The sequence below is a fragment of the Barbus barbus genome, assembly GCF_936440315.1.
Source record: "Barbus barbus genome assembly, chromosome: 10".
Taxonomy (NCBI): domain Eukaryota; kingdom Metazoa; phylum Chordata; class Actinopteri; order Cypriniformes; family Cyprinidae; genus Barbus; species Barbus barbus.
In genome coordinates this window covers 28,555,701-28,564,242 of record NC_136738.1, presented here as the reverse complement: position 1 = coordinate 28,564,242, position 8,542 = coordinate 28,555,701, and the positions used below count along the sequence as shown (strand labels likewise).

The window sequence follows — 8,542 nt, the reverse complement described above, 5'->3', positions numbered from 1 at the left end:
GACATCCATTTTGAAATAATTAGCTAGATTTATTTCCTATTTGTTGATATATGTTGAAATCTGTACAGGCTAATAATACAAAGGACTGCAATTGGCCTATACAAGAACTCCATTTCTTATTTCAAATAGTTGTTCCTCAATAGAATCATCAGTGGCACTGTTAAGGAATCGGAATCGTTCAGTTCTTCGCATCCCAAGTGAGAACATGAAGACGGCGGGCTCGACTCACTGCGAGCGCCCGCCTCTGGAGGACATGCGCCGGGGACTCGACACGTGATCCGCTCGCCACAATCCAGTATGGCGGAATCCGTCGGCGAGTGGATCCGTCGTTGGCGCGCTCTCCAACGGGAATAAAGTGCGGAGCGTTGCGTCCGATCACGGCGGAGCTGCGGAGAGGTGAGCGATGCGTTCTCCAGTGATTTTATCCTTAAATGCACTGATCGCTTCAGTAAGAGAAAGAAACTTGTGGGCGATCAGATGAAACAATCAAAACAGTGTGTGTGTGTGTGTGTGTGTGTGTGTGTGTGTGTGTGTGTGTGTGTGTGTGTGTGTGTGTGTGTTGAATCATAACTCTCGTCTCGCTGTAGTTTCATTTTATGCGTTTTCTTCATACCTGCAGGTTAAGGAGAATCCAAGATAGATGAACACATTTTAGGTTATAATTAAGGCATTCTGGGCTGGACTATGTAATTGTAATTCCATAAAATGTGCACTTTTGAAAATTAGATTTTTAAAGTGATATTTTAAAAGATCCTGTCAGTAAAAGAATGTTTTAAATTATTAAAATCATGATAAACTACAGCTTGTTAACCTATTTGCTCGACACAGTTTGACCATCAGTATGTCAGTTTTCATTACCAGGGTCATTTTTTAGGATTTGGTAGTTTTGTGCACCATAAATTATTAATTTGTACAGTATTAGATAAACAGATGTTACATCGTTGAAACTTCTGGTTGAACATTATATAAGATGCATACTGTAGAGTGTAGAGTTCCAACAAATAAGCAGCGTTTGGGCCATTTCACCTTAAAATGAACATTTGCTCACCCACATGTAGATGAGTTTATTTTCTCACGTGAGCAAATTTGGAGAAATTTAGCATGACTTGCTCACCAATGGATCCTGTGCAGTGAATGGGTGCCGTCAGAATGAGAGTCCAAACAGCTGATAAAAACATCACAATAATCCACACCACTCCAGTCCATCAGTTAACAACTTGTCAAGCAAAAAGCTGTATGTTTGTAATAAACAAATTCAACATTAAGGTAGGAACCATGGAAGTTGTTCTGGTTAAAATACAAATCCACAATACTGCTTTCTCCAGTGAAAAAGTCTGAAACGGGAGAAATATGCACAGATCAAACACTATTTACAAGTGAAAACAATCCAAACCAGTTCTAAACAAACATGTCAGGAGGACTGGAGGAAGTGTTATGCATTATGGACTTGTATTTTGGCCGGAAGTAATGGTTTTAAAATGCCTTTATGATGGATTTGTTTACTACAAACATGCAGGTTTTCACTTCACAAAATGTCAATTGATGGACTGAACACACGTCGTAGATTATTGTGACATTTTTATCAGTAGTTTGGACTCTAATTCTGACGGCACCCATTCACTCCAGTGGTGAGCATTTGATGTAATGCTAAAGTTCTCCAAATCTATTCTGATTTAGAAACAAACTCATCTAGATCTTGGATGGCCTGAGGGTAGGTATTTTCATTTTGAGATGTGTATATATATATATATATATATATATATATATGTATGCATGCATTTATTTATTTATTTCAGTAATCATAGATTTCCTTTTGTAGGATCTTGTTGCTTTTCCAAGTAGCGTTCTTCTCTAGTTCACAGACCTTTTTGTTTGAGATTGGCTGTAGTTTCTTTACGTTTGGGGTACCTGCAACCACAATGCTTTATATTTTAAAATAATAATATTAATTTTGAAATAAACCTTTCCTTTCATGATTTTTTTTTTTTTTAAATGGTCAACTCACTTAATTAAAGCAGGTAATATTGAATCACAAAGTAGCCATTCTCTTTTCAGAAATGAGGGTGAGATTATAGTAATATTTTTTTCTGCTTGTACTCAATAAACAACAGGCAGGAATGTGCTCTTTCCTTGTATACATTAATTAGAGAATGTTAGAAAAGTTATTTTCCTGAGATTAAAAGTTGTTAGGGTGTATTACGATAGGGTTAAATGTAGTTTTTGTGTCTTGTCTTGACGCAAACGATCAAACAGAACATGAGGGTTGACAAGTTGCCTCGGCTGTTTTCATATTCTGAGCTGAGTCATGACGACTGTGTTGCCCGCTGGTGGTTATATCATGCTGTCGGTCTGAGCAGCTGTCACACATGGTCGCTGGTGGTTGAAGCTTTAACATGTGGCATCATGCACAGGCATATAAATCCAGGCTTTAATCACAGCCTGTAGGAAGCTCGCTCGTCTTTCCACATTCCGGCTCTCAAGGACCGGCGCTCAGACCTTGTAAATTCCAGGCCCCACAGGAAGAAGGTCAAAGCAGCTTTCTGAGAACTTGGCAGCAGAGAGTTAATCCAGTCTTGCACGACCCCTGTTATGCACTTTTTGACTTCTGCGAGCAAACGAAAAAAATAATGTGCACACCATGTTTGGGGTTTTGTGTTTTATATAGCACTTTTTAACATTTCTTTTCTTTTTTTTTCTTCATGTCAAGGGTCTCATTTCACCCCAGGAATGAATGAAAGAAATGATAAATATTATACTGTTTGACGAAAATGAAGCTTTTTAAAAGTCTGTTAAGATTTTCTGCTTTGTGACATTAGCTAGTGTTAGAGGCATGTTTTGCTCTTTGTTCATTGTGTAATAAATAAAAAGAAACAAATGGATAGAATACAAAAAGAATCGAGAAGCTAGTGTTAGTTTTTTTTTTTTTTAAAGCAAACAAGCAGTTAGTAAATGAAGAGAGTGCAAGTCGGGGCATTTGTTTTTTTGAGTAATAGAATTAGAATAGAGAGTGCTAGGGTCAAATAAAGATGGAAGAGATGTGTTTTTAGCCGATTCTTAAAGATGGACTCAGCTGCTTGGATTGAATGTAATGTAAAGCTATTTTCCCCTCAGCTCTCACGGTAAAAAAAATATTTCATACATTCTCATTATTGTAATGCAAAAAAATAAAGGAATATGATGGCTTTATATTTGCTGACTCAAATCAAATCATTCTATTACACTGATGATAATCTGATGAGAATCATTATTAAGAATTAGGTCTACAAAAAATGGCCAAATGAAAAAAAAAAAAAGCAAAAGCATATAGAAATGCAAAAAAGTGATGGTCCTAAAAATGATAGATTAAAGGATGTTTCTGTATTACCAAATATAAGTCATTTCTTTCTTTTTTTGGATATTTGGGTAAAGTGTGAATGTTCAAAAGTTTGGAGTTTTTTTTAAAAGAAATTAATACTTTTATACAGCAAGGATGTGTTAAATTGTTACAATACGACACACACACACAAATAAATAAATGCTGTTCTTTTGAACTTTCTATTCATATAAGAATTCATTATCATGGTATCTACAAACATTAAGCAGCATAACTCTTTTCAACATTGATAATAACAGGAAATGTTTCTTGGGCAGCAAATTGGCCTATTATAATAATTTCTGAAGGATCATATGAAGCTAATGATGCTGAAAATTCAGCTTTTCTGTCACAGGAATGAATTACATTATAAGATATACTCAAATAAAAACATTTATTTTAAATAGTAATAATATTTTACAGTATTACTGTATTTTTAATCAAATAAATGCAGTGTTGGTGAGCAAAACTTACAGACCCCAAACTTACGGTGCTGCGTGTTTGATCTATGCTTCCATTAATGGCTTTGACGGTTAGTTTGCACCTCTGTTCTTGTGCTAGCAGTTTAGTTGTATGCTTGCCACACTGATTGACATTCTAGTCAACCCATGGTGACTCATCTATGATTGAGCAATTAATTATACAACACCCCTTCCCCTTGAAACGCATACAGCATCATTTATCCTATCTGTGTCTCTCTGTCCACAGATCCAGTCTGTGTGATTTGGCAAAGTAGTATTCTGAGTAACGACGGCGCTTAGTGAATGTGACTAAATGGCAATGTTTAGGCCCACGCTTTATATAGTCAGAAATAACAATTTAAATCAGTTTGAGACCCTCGCTAATCAAGTCTACTCCTTAGGGTACACAATTAACAGTGCTGGATGACTCATGGAGACTGGCAGATTGCACCGTTTGCCGCATCTGTGGCTGAAGAGGAAAGAGAGGGAGAATTTGGCTCCAGCCGCTCTTACATGATGCTTAGCGAGGAAAAGCGATAACAGGAGACGGGGCGTAACTGTAGGTGGTAAATGCGGCTGGACAGATGACAAGTATGACTGCCGATCCATAGAAAGGTTGTCCCCTAACTGGAAAATTGGATGTTTGTCACAAGCAGTGTTATTTAGAGGATTGTCTTAATGTCCCTGAGGCCTCGTGTTGTCTGCTGTGTCTCTGCATACTTAACTACTTAAAGGATTAGTTCACACAAAAATGAATATTTTGTCATTTTGTATACACCCTTGTGTTTTTCCAAACCTCTGTGATTTTGTTTTTCTGTGGAGTGCTAAATGAGATATTTATAACAATGTGCATCTCCTCTTTTTCCATACTGTGAATGGTGACTGACTGACAAGCAACAATTCAGTGAATAATGACTTCAGTTCAGTCTGTTCCTCACGTAATGTGTTCATGTGCCTTCAGAAGGCTGGGATATAGTGCTAGATTGATTTGGACTGCTATTATGTTGCTTTTGTAGTGCCTTTTTGGAGCTTGACAGCCCCTTGTCCCCATTCACTTTTATTATATGAAAGAAACATCCCGCGATTATGGCTTTTATCAAATGATTTAATTGAAGATAAGGCTCAGTAAATGATGACAAAATATTTATTTTTGGTGAACTATTCCAATTTAAATACTCTTTCTTTTTTTAAAACACTTCTTTTTACACTTTAAACATACTGCACTAACCCTTATTTTAATATTCTATTTAGTAAGAACAACCAATAATAATAATAATAATTATTATTATAATTATTGTTGATTTATGATTACAAATATTTTGGCCAAATTTTATTTTATTTATTTATTTTAATCGCAATAACTTTTTTTTTTTTAATCCGTAAAATCAAAATTAGTTTTTTGTCCCCAAATCATGCATATAAGACTTGTTTTATGGTGGTGTTTGGTTTGTGTTGATAATTCCATCATCACTTTTGTTATATGGAAAAGTGCAGACTGTAGAGCAATAAGAATATGCTTCAAATCTTAATGTTTTATGCTTAACAGAAAAAAGAAATTTGTTTGGGATGACATGAGGATGAGTAAATAATGACACACTTTTGATTTTTGGATATTAGAATGAGTGGTTTGAATGCTGTCGTGGAATCATTTAGTGTCTGTGTCGCTTTTGGTTTGCTTAAATGGTTTTCCATTGTGCTCTGGCAGAACTTGGCGAGGCTTGGGTTCATTTGGCAATCCGTGTTCGTCCAAAACCCAAGATTGCACTAATGAAAAGCTTGTCTGTTTATGTGATGAGTTTAATGAAAACTGAGTGTTTGTGGGCAGCGCATCAGTCAAGGTGATATGAACCTCATTGTCACCTAACTGTGACCCTTTTGGCCTTTGTCAGCTCATGAAACAGTTATAACGCTCCGCTAGGCTGGCAGACCGAGCGGAGGACGCAGACAACAACCGAGGGAAAGTGAATGACCGCGGTGAGAGAGTGAGTGATGATTGTTTTCCCCCTCATAAAGTCCAGGCAGGCACACAGTCACAAGGCTCATTTCCTGCTCTCTGTTTATCTGAAAACACAACAGGCCTGTATGGAACTGGAGATGTTGAATTCTTGCTGCTCAACTGATGCTCATCGGACTGTTTAAAGGCATAGTTCACCTTAAAACAAAAACAGTCATCATTTATTCACTCTCAAGTTGTCCCAAACCTGTGAGTTTCTACCTTTGTTCTTTTTCTGCAAAAGGTGAAGTTCTTCTAACAATTCATTGTGACCATCGCTGTTAAGCTCCAAGATAGAATAGTTAAACACTGTTAGAGGGGTAGTTCACCCAAAACATTATAAATGATCATTTACTCTGTCATTCCAAATCCAAAACAGTATACTTTTATTTCTTTTAATTTTCAGTTAAAGGCATTTCATTATTGAATAACGATGAACGTGTTGTCTAACCCCAATAGAGTTGAGAATGTCTATGAATGCTGATCCTAATGCATCTTTTTATTATCGACATAGATATTAAAATCGCCAACAATTAAGACTTTATCTGCAGCCAGTACTAACTCGGATAGAAAATCAGCAAATTCTTTAATAAAGTCTGTGTGGTGCCCTGGTGGCCTGTATACAGTAGCCAGTACAAACATCACTAACACGTGTTTCTCTAGATAATGCTATACGCAGCACCATAACTTCAAACGAGTTATACTTAAAGTCTACCCTCTGAGAAATACTGAGAATATTGCTATAAATTGTATTCAATACTAATAACCCTAATGACAGCTAGTTGCGTTTAACGTTTTCCTCATGTGTTCCACACAAAAAATAGCTTACGGATTTGGAACGACATGACGGTGAGTAAATAATGACAGAATTTTCATTTTGGGCTGATCTAATTCCTTTAATGAACACCTACTGCACCAAATCACTGGTTTAAACATATGCAATCTGTTGCTCACCAACCCATTTTTTTTTAACACGTCTTGCACTAGTTTACTTTGCCAAACCAAGACGTCAGCGACTGAGCGAGTTCCTTAATGAAACATTTGGGCATAGTGGCATAAGAGTGAATTTAATGGCACACAACACCATTTACCACGTCAGCCCTGGCTAGAAACCCAACTGAAAATCATTGCCTGTTAGCGAGTAGATGAGTTCCTTTCCAACACGGTTCCCTCAAAAGTTGAGCAACATTGTAGTTTTTAATGGAATGTGACACAAAGAGCTTTAGCTGGGGTTTAGCTGAGGCAAAGACATTGGGAAAAAGAGATGTTTATGGTCAGTCGTGGAACCGCCTTCCCAAAGGCTTTGCTTTCTATGTTGGTTCTCAGCTTTGACTCATTCAGAGTAAATGGTCAAAGCACAGTTGCTTTTAAACATTCATTAGCTCCTTCAGTGCTGCGTAATGGCTAACTGCTATTATATTTGGCCTGCTCGTGTAGCGTACATGAGCGAGCAGCGGCAACTATTATACAAACACAGGCTGTGTTCTGTCATATTGGATAGCGTGGGTTTTCTCTTCGGGCCTGTCAGCTTGGATCAGATCTGCTCCTCAGTGATGGTCACCCTAGACGGCTGGTTGGCCGTGTCTCACTTTTTTTGTCCCAGACAGGATGATGTAAGACCAAAATGTTGCTGAGGGTATATATGTGTCTTCTCTTTCCCCCAGGTTAAATCTGCACCCCCAGACATGAGCAGTCGGGGTCAGTGGACGCTTGACCGACTTTGGCTGATTTTGGTCCTGGAGCTATCTGTTAGCATTGCGCCCCGCTTTCTTGACACAGTTTTACTTCAAACTAGGCCAGCATTCCAATTATTAAATGTCTTTGTTTAACACGTCTCGTTACAGTTGTTACGTATTGAAGGGATCCCGTGATCATGGAAAACCTGGAATAAGGGATTTTAAATGCCATGTCTTATGTCTAGAGAGCTGGAGCACCTTAATAGTGATATATCAGTTTATTATTAGCAGATATGAAGTTCATAAAATTTCTGAATTTAAATAAACATGTCCACTTTGTATATTTACTCAATTTCTGCTTTTATTGGGTCAGGACAGTAGAGAGGTGACAGGAAAGCATTGCGCAGAGAGAGAGGGGGGCAGGTTCAGACCCCACCTCGAGATGGGAATCGAACTCGGGTCTCCTTGAGCGCAGTTATGCTGTATGTTGGCGCACTAACCATGAGGCTGTTGGCACAGACACATTTATTTATATATATTTTTTTAATTTACATGATCTAAATCTATATTTTTTTATTTATATATATTTTATTTATTTATTTGACAAGGAAATGTGTGTGTGTATATATATATATATATATATATATATATATATATATATATATATATATATATATATATATATATATAAATAATACTGTAGAAAGAATGAAATTATAATATTTGTATTTATTTTTATATACAGTATATTATCTATTTTTATTATATATATATTATGGCAATTACAGTAATTTTCATATAATTTAAAAAATAATATTTTAGTTGTGGCTGTTTTGACCATATTTCTTCAGACCATGGTGATTTGATATTTTAATTGTTACATTTCATAATTATGTTTATTTAATAGAAATTGTGCACTTTTTCTTCTTTTCCTGGCAATTGCCATAATTTTTATAACAGTTTATAATATAATATTGTAGAAAGATATGATGATATTCATGATATTTATATTTTTTATGCATTTTCATATCTATTTTTTAATATTTTATTTATATGACGA

At 36.3% G+C, this 8,542-nt stretch overlaps 1 protein-coding gene across 1 annotated transcript in view; it reads left to right on the top strand.

Annotated features, from left to right (window-relative positions):
• The first annotated feature begins 253 nt into the window (after positions 1-253).
• The window catches only part of LOC306875859 (histone deacetylase 4-like), a 194,973-nt gene continuing 186,684 nt past the window's right edge, over positions 254-8,542 (top strand). The window contains exon 1 of the mRNA XM_079426607.1: positions 254-396. The gene's annotated coding sequence lies outside the window, so the exon portion shown is untranslated. The remainder of the gene's footprint in view (positions 397-8,542) is intronic.